This window comes from Haemorhous mexicanus, chromosome 5 (genome assembly GCF_027477595.1).
Source record: "Haemorhous mexicanus isolate bHaeMex1 chromosome 5, bHaeMex1.pri, whole genome shotgun sequence".
In the NCBI taxonomy this organism is placed as follows: domain Eukaryota; kingdom Metazoa; phylum Chordata; class Aves; order Passeriformes; family Fringillidae; genus Haemorhous; species Haemorhous mexicanus.
In genome coordinates, this window is record NC_082345.1 from 4,393,113 (window position 1) to 4,405,799 (window position 12,687).

General features: G+C 41.8%; 1 protein-coding gene across 6 annotated transcripts in view; it reads right to left on the bottom strand.

Annotated features, from left to right (window-relative positions):
- Positions 1–12,687, bottom strand: part of CALD1 (caldesmon 1) — a 173,647-nt gene that overhangs the window by 136,328 nt on the left and 24,632 nt on the right. For 4 of the 6 annotated variants that reach the window (XM_059848052.1, XM_059848049.1, XM_059848054.1 and 1 more), the window contains exon 2: positions 1,131–1,215. The exons of the other annotated variants lie outside the window; for them this stretch is intronic. The gene's annotated coding sequence lies outside the window, so the exon portion shown is untranslated. The remainder of the gene's footprint in view (positions 1–1,130; positions 1,216–12,687) is intronic. 6 annotated transcript variants of the gene reach the window in all.

A 12,687-nucleotide genomic window follows, 5' to 3' on the forward strand; every position in this document is an offset into this window, starting at 1 on the left:
TGTGCCCATTATTCCTTGGGGTCATCCTTTGTAAGGATAACTCCTTACAAACCCAGCCCTCACAGGACAAGTCAGGATCAGATCATGCAAACACAGCCCCTGGTAGTGACAGTCACTCCAGAGGGGTGCTCAACAAGCAGAGAAACCCTTCAAGGCAAACCCTTTCCTCACTTCCTCATCAAGGTTGGCTGCTTCACTTAAATTTGGAATCCCTTTTGTTTTCCTTAGTTTCCACTACTGAAACTCTGCATTGTGTTACTCTTTTATGTAAATGTTCCATCCCTTTGCACCAGTGAATTTGCTGCACATGACATCATAACCTCCACCTGTGCAGCCAGAATGATGGAGTGTCCTCACTCACAGCAATCTGGGCTAAACAGCAATTATAAACCAAGGGCAGCCTGGGAACATTTATTATTATTACCATCATTGCTTAGCAGGGCTCCTATCAAGTGCTGAATCTTTTGAAAGGCAAATTTTCTCCCACCTGGCAAGCAGAATTTTTGTTACATGTCCCCACCAAACCAAAACCAGAACACCTGGGGAACAGAGAGCCATTGACTCTGCTGACATATTCAGCAACATTATTATCTTAATGACACATAATGGTCTCCATACTCATAACCTTTCACCAAGGGAAAGCCCAGGGTGGCTGTTGGGCTGACCTCACTGCCTCAGCTGTGTGTGCAAAGATGGCCACAAGTAGGGTTAATGACAATGACACAAGAGCTCAGCCTTCCCAGGGGAAAAACACCTCCTCCTTCCCACTCAGGTGGTTTCCAGGAACCAGGAGATTAATATGGAGCCACAGCATGGAAAAATTTCTCAGTGTTTTAGAGAGCTAAATTACCGTGCACATACTTACCTGTAATCCTTAGCAAAGGTACAAAACACTAAAAAAACAAAAGGGAAGAACTGGGGTGGAAAACTCCCAAATACACAAGTAATTTCTGGCAGTCAGTTTGATCAAGGGCTGCCACAAATTGTCTTCCAAATCAGGCTGATCACTAACCCAAAACAACCTTTTCCCATACCAGACTTTGGGTTTCAAAGGAAACTAAGCTAACACTGAAGGGCAGCTCATGATAGAAATAGCTCCAGGAAAAAAAAAAAAAAAGCATATATCTCACCAGATGTGATGTCCCTGAACCTGGAAGATGCTGCCTCTTGAGCTCCCAAGGGATTCTTGGAGTAAGCCAATGGTTATCACAGGCACTGGAAAGACAGAAGTGTTTACATGGGGGCTGAAGAGGGCACCAAAGGCAGAAAAAACTTTGCAGTTAGGATGATCTAGAAAGCAAAACAGATTCTGATCCTTGCTGCACTTGCTAGATACAATTGCACCACTGACTAAACTGATTTGCTGCTCCTTTTCCTTTCCCAGTGACTCCTCTGTGAGGGAGAAAGTCCCAAGCAAGAAAAGACAGACCACTCTGTGCATCTGAGCCCCCATCAGGGGAGAAGAGTGGCTTCCACTCGTAAGGAAAACTGCTCCATCCATTCACCTGCTCCTGCTGCCATGACTGGAACCCAACCACAGAGTAAAGCAATCCTGAAAACATCCTGGGAAGCACCAGCCACAGAACTGGCAATTTTAATATCCAAACTGCACTGATTAATATGGAGCCAAACCTGATTATGCCCTCATTAATCACTTCAGAGAAAAAAAAAAACAAAAACAACTGAGGGAATTCCCTATTTCTTTTGGCTGTAGACCAGCACAGTTTCTTGATTGCTGGCTGCCTCCAGTCAAAGATGCAAAAAACTTCTGGCTATTTGTGCATAGCTGCTGGATTGCATTTAGAAGGGCTTCAGTGACAGGTTGTTTGTCTGTCTGTACAAGTACTTTGACTGCTACAGTGGTAGAACAGCCACCTCCAAGCAATGACTGGGATAAATGATAACTTAGCATGGGGTGAGAAAAAATTGCCTCTGAGCCATGCCTCAGGGGGGAACTGGAGGCAGTTCTTGGGAGAACAGACTCAGATCTCCAATCTGGAGTGACCTCAGCCAGCTGGCAAAGCTGCTCAGGGGCTCTGGTGGCTCCCATCCCCCTCCATGTACAGAGGCAGTAAAAAAACCAAAACTTTCAAACGTTCATGTACTCAGAAGACAAAAGGCTGGAATTACAAGGTGCAGAGAAATTTTCTTTTATCTGTTAAACCAGGTGAAGAAAGATACCAAAAACAAGCTTGCTTCACAATTAGCAATTTAGTTAGACAAATGAGCTTACCTTCCCACCTAATCAACACAATCAGCAGGTACGTTTAAGAGTATTCATTAGACTCACTGTCTTAAGCAATATGTGAGACTAAAAAATGCATCATGCTTTTGCAAGTGGCAGTGCAATCTCACAGGATTTCTCCTAAATCCATAAGCAGCAGTGTCAGGGGCAGGATTTGCTTATCTTAGAGAATTTTGAGGTGTTTGTTTCAATTTCAGACTGCCTGCCAAGGGGGGTTTTTGAAGGTGTTGTGTGATGAAATGAGGAGGGAGTCTAAGTCTCCTTCACACATGCAGCTCTGTGCTCCACCATGGCTAAACACAAGGGGTACCCTCTGTGTTGTTTTACAAACACAGCAAACACCTTTGCTGTCCCTAGAGCTGCCAAGACACAAAATCACAGCTGTGACCAGCTAAGATGGCAGTTCCTCCAGGAAACTCCACTCTGAACTTCCCAGGGCTGAATCACAGTAAATACTGAAGAATGCAGGTTTTCCCAAACCCAGCAGAGCTGGTGAAAGGAATGCAGGTCCTCTTTGTGCAGTGCATAAATCCAGGTTACAGGACTATCTCAGCCTTAATAAAACTCCCATTAAAGTCAACTGCAGTTGTGAGTTCAAACCCAGAGAAAACCCAGATCTATCCTTCCATCAATAAAATGCCAAACTACTCCAATCACTAATAAAACCCAAGGACTGACATGCCCTTCAGGATTCATGGAGCTACATGAAGTGATCCAGGTCTTTCAAGCAGAAACTCTGCTCAATTTACTGTAGCTGTGAGAAAAAATGCCCCCTCATTTACATCCAAAGAAGGAAATATAAATTCAAAGGTACAACACAGTACAGTGAAACACCTTGAAGTTGTGTAACCTCCTGACTGCTGAGATGTTTTGCAGACAAAGCCCTGAAGGTGGACACCAGTGCTAATCAGAAGAACATCTTGTTTTCTTTCTAAGGCTTTCACTTAGCCTTGTTTCCTGTGATACCTTCACACCAAGTCCTCCCTGAGTGCTCTCATTCACAGGGTACTGAAGTGCTCTCCTCACCAACCAAACAAGATTACTCACCTTTAAGTTAGGCTCAGGTTTGTTCAGGCAGAGCCAAAACACACAAACACACACACACACACATTCCTGACCAAGGACATGTTTTTCTTTCTTGGGCTGTTTTTACTCTGTAGTCCTAAGCACAGTACTAATAAAAAAAAACCAAACTTTTTTTAAAAGGAATTCATTCTGCCAAATATCTTCAGGAATTCCTTATTGAAACAAAACTCACAAATATACTTCAGACCTTTTCCAACTCACACCACTCTATGATTCTGTGATCTATCAAGTGAAATACCATGAATGAGCAAATGCTGACAACACTGAGCCAGAGGAATTTTTTAATCTACTTGCTGATATAATTTTATAATGTTTCATACCCCATAGCCTGCAAAATATCAAAGTCGAGGGGCACCAGTAACTAAAAAGCTTCTATAAAATTAAATTATTTGGTTCATACTCAAGAAATCTCTGGCTGACACACACAAAGGAAAGCTGAGACAATTACCTTGCACTTTGTTCTTAAAAGGAGCACTAAGTGCAACACAAATTAACTTACTTTATTTCTCATTATTTCTTCAATCTCCGGTACATCATCTCCCCACCATTTTAGAGAAAAGAATATAATTTTTGAGGACCCTTTAATTCCTCCATATATATTCCAAAAAAGGTCTTGTCCTGTTTTACTTATTTTTTTCCCCCAACACTTTTTCTCCATGTTTTTCCTTACAGGAGACCAAAAGATAGAGATTCTGTACATTTTTGTGGGACAACTATATTGGGCAGACAGCCATTTCCTCAGCCAATATCAGCAGTGAATTTATAGCTCAGAGAAAACCTGAAGAGACAGAGGTTTCTGGGACAGAGGTTTGGTTGGTTTTTTTCTCCTTAGACCTGCAAAACTCTTTTGACAAGTTTGTCACAAAGAAAAGTAGAATTTAAAGCCTCATCTGCCCTGAAGGGTCTCTGGTGCCATGCTGAGTACTCACCCACACTCCCTGACTGAGGTGATGAACTCCAGTTTTGGTACACACCACCAGTCCTACTGACCTCTTGGGAGCCATTGGTATAAACCTCAATTTTTCCTCCACCACTCATTTTCTTAACTTGGTTCTCTTCAGTTTCAATGTGTGTGGATGTAAGGAATGAAACACAAGCCAAACAACATTTCACCTGGACTGATCCTTTGCTACGAGGCTGAAATTGACCCTTAAAAAAAAAAAAAATGGTTTCTGAAACAAAGGTTTTCTGACAGGCATCAAGAGGACAATTGGAGTTCTATAAGTGGGAAATGTACTGAGCACCAAATACTGAATTTTGACAAATGCTGTGTTGACAGCAGGCACCCAGCACAGCTTTGTGACAGGCTGAGAGTTGGATGGGATTGCAGGCTGTGGGGCAAATGAAGGCACAACACAATGACAGAGCTGTCAAAGCCACACATTTAGAGATAAAACCCAAGATAAGGCAGAAAACAACCAAAAAACTGTGTCTCAGAAACATGGGAGAGAGGAAAACAGAAACAACATTAATTGACAAAACCCTAACCCCAAATGCAAAAACCGTAAAAGGTTTCTTTTCAGACAGTTTTAGTTGAAATATGTTTGGGAAAATGGTGGAATGAACCACTTGAAAAAAAAAAAAAAAACAACACAGTACCAACAAAAAATACTGCATCTTTTTGATTTGGTAGGAGTCCACTTCATTGCACAGATTTTGAGATGTGTTTAAGACTCCATAGGTTTGGTATTACATCAATGATTGTTCAGAATGAAATTCCAAGCAGTAGCAAAAAAAAGCTTTAGTGATTGTACCCCACAAGATATGGATATGGGGCCCTTTGAGCAGATTTACTGATAGCAATGTTGAGCATGGGTTAAACCAACAGAGCTGTCTGGCTCACCTGTGCATGCTAAGATGTCAGGTGACAGAGCACAAGTTATGCTATTTCTTGAATCTCTCTTAAATTAATCTAATTCTGCCCTTTGCTGGATTTTTCAAAAGATTTATTATTTGCTACAGCTCTATGATACTGTCAGCTGTTTTAAAGGTATATTTCTTGTTTTCATATCCCATCTATCTCCTTGAGGAACAATATTTTGATGGTTTTAGTAAGATGTTGGATGTTACCTGGACTGGGAGATTCGTGCCCTTCCAAGCAGAGCGTGACACAGGGGACAAAGCACTTGGCTGGCATCACCTCCTGTCTGGGGCTGCCACAGGAATCATTTTTCTTTTTTTGTGCTTCATTTTGTCAGAGTGACAAAAGGGAAAATGATGCCAAACTCCTCTGTAAAGAACTTTGAGATAGACACAGAAAAAGCAGTGCCTGGCAGCTTGATCATAGAGCCATTTCACACTACAGAAAGAAAGTATCTTTTAAAGATTTCTTTTAAAATAAATACCAAGAAATCCACCTGACACCTTGCAGCTAACACAGGGTTGAAAACAATTCAGAATCATCATCTATCTTCTGCAGGTAAATAACCTGGGGCTGGGAGAGATGATCTCCCAGATCAATCTGGAGATCCCAGATCAAGCTGACATCCAAAACCAAACAGGCAACATTTGTACAGGAAATTGTTTACAAACTCCAAGGTATCCACTGTGACAACACTTGCTTTGGGACTAAAAGAGAGTTTGATATATCTCAAACTGCTGCTTTCATACCTGCCCAAGAAATAATTCTGATTAGAGGGGTTCAGTTCCATGTTTTTTATGCCAGAAGCAGATAAAGGAAGCAAAAGATTGCAGAAAAACCAAGTTTAAAACAAGTCTTTGGAGCAATGTATTTGAAGAACCACCTTTGAAAACTCAGGACAGGACTGTGTCAGACCTGGAACAAGCCATGAATAATCCCAGGCTATTTGAGGAACAGGATAAAATAAAAGAAACAAATGAGCTGTTGACATTCTCCTGCTTTGAACACAAGGATGTCACCTGTGGGTCACCCAGTGATCCACGCCCCAGGCATCAGACAGACCTGGGCTCACAGCAGCCTCTCCCATCAGGGTCTTGGCAGTGCTGAAGAAATTCACACCCAAGAAGGTGCTTCCACCCAGTGGAGCTGCTCCTCACCTCTGGGAGACAGGGAAGGCACACACCCAACCTGGGTGCTGCAGCTCAGGCTCCCACAGAATTCAGCTCAGAATTCAGTGTTCTGTACACATAAAAGAGAAGGAGCCCCAAACACAGAAAGAAACTTCTGCTACAGAAACGTGTGTGGATGTGCATGAGAAAAGAAGGGAGAACACAGCAGACCCCATCCTCTGCTCTTCAAAGGAGACAATTTAGGTTAAAAACTGATGTAAGGCAGAAGATATGAATCCCCTGCTAAGCTGACAATTAGTGCCTTGGTGTTTTGTGCAGCTGAACAAAACTGTATCTTGAGATGAATTTTTTTGGAAGGCTTTTAATGACTTTGGCTGCCTGTATTAAGCTGCTGCAACATTTGATTTCCAGGGTAATGACAGCCAGGTCTAAAATATCCTAATCAGACATCCAAGAATCAAGGCCTTTCAAAAATAACTTGGAAAAAACCCTGCCCTTTCTTTTGGCATCTTCTCTTTGACAGAAAGTGTGTCCACTTGCCAACTAAAGGAGAAATATGAAAGAACAAACAGGCCCTTGACCTATAGCCAGACTATTGTTATGCATTCCATGACTGTGTGACAGTGTAAAACATGGATTAACAAGGCTGCTTGGGAGCTCTCTATTAGGCATGCACACTCATTCTGGTGATTTTTATGAGGTTTTTTTTGTCCATTTTACTCTAGAAGAATGCAGGGGTTAGATGAAAACTCACCAATTTCTGTGCAGAGTTCTTCCCCCTGCCAACAGTGACGAGTCAAAATAAGTGGGTCTGAAATATTTCTCCATTAGAATTACTTTATGCTGCACTGATTGACACAGCATTCAACTGGAAACAACCCAAAGCATCAGCCATACCAAGATGTGGCACGAAAATGCTCTGCATTTATGTCCTAAGCATTCACACAGGATTCACAGACATGAATTAGCCTAAGGCACTGGACATCCAGAGAGCTGGTGTATGGCCAGAGGTTATGGCTAAAAACAGCCAGAAAACCAGCAAGTCTGCCAAATCTGAGGGCTACAACTGGATAGGAGAAAAGCTTCATCATCAGTTTCAGCAGGACCAAAAAATCAGCATCTGTTTCTTACCTGCTAACTTTCATTTTTCTTAGAAATCACTAGAATGGCATTTCTTGACTTAAAGGAATCACAGACACTTATTCCAACCATATTTTTAAAGTCTTTTTATAAGTATATAAAGAGCCTGGTCTCCAATAAAATCTGTTCTTAAATCTAAGTTCTGTGGTGTTTTGTAGGCAAACTGTTTCATGATCTGATCCAAAACTCACTGAAAACTTTCCATCAGGCTCTCACTGTGTGGCTACTGAAAACAAGTGCTGCTAAATGACACCCTGACATCTTTGTTTCTGTAAAGCATCCAGAGCCATCCATGTCATGGAATGAAGCTCAAGGACTTCCCTGCCCTGTGGAGCCTCAGACTCCAGCTTTATTAACCTGACAACAGTTCCTTGGAGGACTTCTTTCCATTGGAAGTTATGAAAATAAATGTAAAATATATATGCTTGCACATCATAAAAGTGAGTGTTTGTTTCATTATACACTATGAGATTAAAAAAAAATTACACTATGAAAAATAAAATGGAACTTACAAACCCCCAAACAATAAAGGGTTATGCACTATGGAGCTGTTTCTGGTCAACTTCTCTAATAAAAATTAAAAAAGGCATCAAAAAGTACAAAGTCAGCATCTCTGCTGTTTGTAAATGTCTCTGTACCCTTTCTGAAGCAGCAGTTGGATATGTCAGTGTTGTTTTCCAGCTGACAGGAAAAGAGCCCAAAATCTTGTCAGGTAACTAGCCCACCAGTCATGAATCAGGTTTCTAGTTTGCCCTCTCCCATTTCAAGCGTAAATTAAAACTAAATCATCTTGCTCACTGTGCTTCAGTCTTGGTAATCCAAATGATACTTCCAATGAGCTTTAGCACAAAAGTCACTTTTGGAAAGATCTTGGAGACCTTTCAGATGAAGTATTTCCACGCATGATTAATTACTAATGACACTTCACCAGATGTAAAAAGGCTCCACATTTGAACACGAGATTATTCTTAGTTATAAGCAACCTTCTTTTTTCCAACCAGCAAGCTAACCATGTACTTGAGAGGGTGGGATCATCTTTAACTTCTGATTCCCAGATTTCTGAGGCTATTTACCAAGTGTCCCAACAAAACTCTTCATTATGTTGCACACCCACCACAGCACCAGATGACTTTCCCCAAATTACCAAGAACTTGTGTCAGCACTGAACTGCCTTACCTCAAAACCAGCAGAATTTCTATTTATGTATAAATGCTAACAGTTCAAAGAGAAGGAAAGCACAATTTCAATAGGTAATTGTACCTCAGTTTACTACAGTGATGGTCTGCTCAAGAGAAACTTGCATTCTCTGCTTGTACACCAAGCTATCCCTTAAAATTTCCATCCTCAAGGTACTATGACAGCTTTTCTTCTCTGCTTTTAAGACAATACAGAGTGACTGCTGACTTCCACACTGGCTCCCCACAACTGAGAACCTCCTGCACTGTAAGAAAAGATCTCCCTTGGAAAATGAGCTCTTGCTTAACTGAATTCACTTTGCACAGCAAGAAACTCCCAACAGGCAATAGAGCATTTTAGAGAGAATAGAGAATTTTGAAATTCCAGGGCCATGAAAGGGTGATAACCATTATAACCATTCCAGGGTTATAATTGTGGCTCCATCTCTGTGTCATAATGAACCCAAGACAATAAAACCTCCCCCCTTGGCAGGAAGGGCAGGACTGCCCCATGGCTGAAGGAGGACTCATCACTGCTCTACATGCATGCAAAACAGAGCCTAAGTGGGCAGGACAAACAGCACCAGCAATCCACAGCAGCAACTGTCAGGGTAAAACAGCAAAGGGCACACCCAGACAGAGAGGATGCAGCCACTCTCTCACTCCCCTGACCCTGCAGCCCTGGCAGATGAAATGTGTCCCACCAGCTGGCCAGCAGAGTTAAAATTCACCTGTTTCCTGGGGTCAGAGCTCAAGAGTGGACTCCAGGAGACCTCTCTGCTTGGTGCCTGCTGCTGGCCACTCCTGCTCCTCCAGGGCCATTCCCAGCAGGTAGCAGGACACCTCAATGCCAAGGAAGGGCAACCCAGCTCTTGTGTTCAGTCACACCCAGAACATCACCATCATTACAGCCAGACACAGATTTCAAGCATCTGAGTCCTAGTCATTTGCCAGAGGATACAGAGGAAAATTTGAAGGGAATGGTGGCTCTGCCAAATTGTAGGCAGCACTCATTAGATAACCCTTTCTCTCAGATCTCTTTGTTATTGCATCTGGGGAAAGGAAAAAAAAAAACACATTTAGGCAGCTTTAGTAGTACAATTCTGCTTCTGCTATCTTAGGGATGTTAATGTCACACATAAATCTCCATGTTTTACTAATGGCATCATATATCTTCCCAGGCATTTCCAATTCACCCCTTGTTGTGCTATCTATGTACTTTATCACACAGGGTTACTCTCTGTCAGGTATTAATATTAAGACACTGTGCCTTGTCTTTTGTAGGAAAGTACATGCTCTTATCTAAATTGCTGAGACTAATAACTTGAAATATTGTCCCTGCAAACACACTTTAGTGGTGTATATTTAGATAACCAGAGCTTTTTTTTTTTTTCCTTCTTCCCTTCCCTCCCATCTAGTGAACATAAATAAAGTCTTCCCCAGGAGTTAACCCAAGCTGCATTCCCAGTTTGGAGGCAGGGAAGGATGCTGTCCTGTACCAGGTAACTCATGTCCCACCTGACAGGGACCACAGCCCACAGCAGGCTGGGCTCCCAAGGGTGGCACAGTCCTTCTATTCCCCAGCACACCCCTGCCTGCAGAAACATGGGCTGGGAAACAGAGCTGCCTTCCCCCTGGAAGTTTCTTCTTTGCAAGTAAACATTGCTGTACACAGTCCCTGTTGCTTAATCCCTCTGGTGGGCTCTGTGCCTTGGAACTTGGATACCTGACAGCTAAATTGTTTTCAACTGATAACTGGCCTAAGGATGCCCCCTCTGCTTATTATTATTACTTTGATCCAGATAAGCATTTGGTTGTTTAATCAGTCACAAAGCTAAAGCAGAAAGAGAGAACATTGAAAAGCCCTCCAACCCCACATACTTAATTTAGCCTAGAAGTAATTTCTGGGCAGAAAGGGAAAATTTAATTAACTCTTGTCTATAAAAACGCATAGTAAGATGTGTAGCAAGATCTTATACATTCCTTTGAAGTTTGTCATACATTCCTGAATACCTTTGACAGCCTAAGAAGTTATGTGTCTGCTTCTGATTAGATAATTGAAATAAATCTACACCAAATAAATTCAGATCTCTTAAAATAAACTGCAGAGGTACATGAACTTTGCAAAATGCATGCAGTACTTCAACCAAAAGGCATTTCTGAAAAAATCAGCTATCATGAAGGAATTTATTCTCTATTTTTTTTTTTTTTTTCCTTGCATGGGGTCTGCAGCTAGTGTCCACATTTAATCCAGACTTAATTCCAGTCAGTACCAACTACTGTTACATGGACTGCAAACCACTGCAGCAGAGGGAAATCATATCTTTTATACTTACTACTTTCTCCATCTCACACCTAACAGTTAAATGCTCATTAAAAAACAGATAGTGTCAGTCATTTACTCCAAGTCCAGCAAATGTTTGCCTGCTATTTCAACTTGAGACAACACTGTCACAGCACTGAACCTACAGGGAAGAGCACTGCTTCAAGTGGTCCATTTCAATTCACTGCTCCCAAGCCAACAAACCAACAACCAGTCCAGGGTGCAATACTGTTTTGGCCAGACTACAAAGCCTGGAAAGGTGTGTGTGTGTATTATATATGTAATAATATATATTACAATGCAATATAATACATAGACCCAGACATATTACATAAAATGGAAGGTGGCAATAAAATTGAATGTATTGCTTGGCAAGGAGAACAAGGAGAATTTGAGAGTACAACTGGGTAATAAGTGGTTAAAGCCATGCAGCTACCTGAGACTCAAACAGAGCACACAGACATCAAAGCTTCCCACCAAGCTGAGTGACCACACACACCTGAGTCATGCTGAGCAGATGGATCTTTTATCTGATGGATCTCATCAGACTTATCAATCAGGCAGCCCTGCCAATCATTGTGCAGTGAAAGAGGATGACACACATGGGATCATCTTGATAAGAATCCTCATAAACAGTTTACAGCAGGATGACCAAAGAGACACAAGAGCATGCTGCAGTTGCAGCTGTGTGACAGATCCTGCTAAAATGCTGAGATGGTATCACACTGCCTGCAGCCAGGAGCTTTTTTGGCAGCACATTCTCCAGCTCACAGCCATGGGGAGATAACATTCCCCTTGTCCTTGATCCTGGGACTCAGGCAGATCCAAAAGCAGCAAAGAGGGCAGGTTTGGGCAGTGGGGTAGCACAGAGCAGGCTGCAATCACTCAGCCATCTCTCTGCACTGCTCAGGAGCACGTCCAGTCCCAAGCACGAGTGGTGATGACAAGACAAACACACTTGTAGGATATCCCAGGCCACCAGCCCTGCATGAAGGTACAGGAAGCCATGGAGGTGCTGAAGTGCCTGACATTTACAGGGAGACATCTGAAAATGGTGATGAAAGAGGCAAGAGAAGCCTGTGCAAGCACTCATTTGGAAGTGTAACTTCGAGTCACAACAGAGCAAGTGAAAAATGTGTCCTGGAATCCTACTGAGAAGTCAAGACTCAAGGGCAGAGAAAACGGAAGCAAAAGTACTGAATACTCAAAAAACCACGAAAAATTCTACATTAAACCTTGGTTTGTCTCAAACTAACCCAAGTATTCAGGTGAAAACCTACTTCTAAAGGCTCATGTGGTGGCAGATCCACCTTCTGTTACTTTCTACAAGGTTCACACTGAGCCAGTTAATCCCAGAGAAGAAATCTGATACTCTGCCAGGATGTGTCCTACCCAGGACATCAACTCTGGAACACTGACCTGGGGCCAGAGTCATAGAAACAGATTAAATATTTTTTAAAATTTTATAAATAAGATTATATAGAATCTTATTATAATTTTAAGATTATATATAATCTTAAAATATATATCTAAGATTAATATATTTTAATGCTTTTCAATAAATTAAAAAAAAAAAATCACAAAAACACCATGCTCCTAAATTTCCCAAAAACAATGTTACCAACAATTTTTTTTTTCTGTGCTTACCAAAAAAAATTTTTTTAAAAAGGGTGGAACTACAACCAGACCTGTCACAGGAGACAGCAAGTCATTACTGCCTCCATACA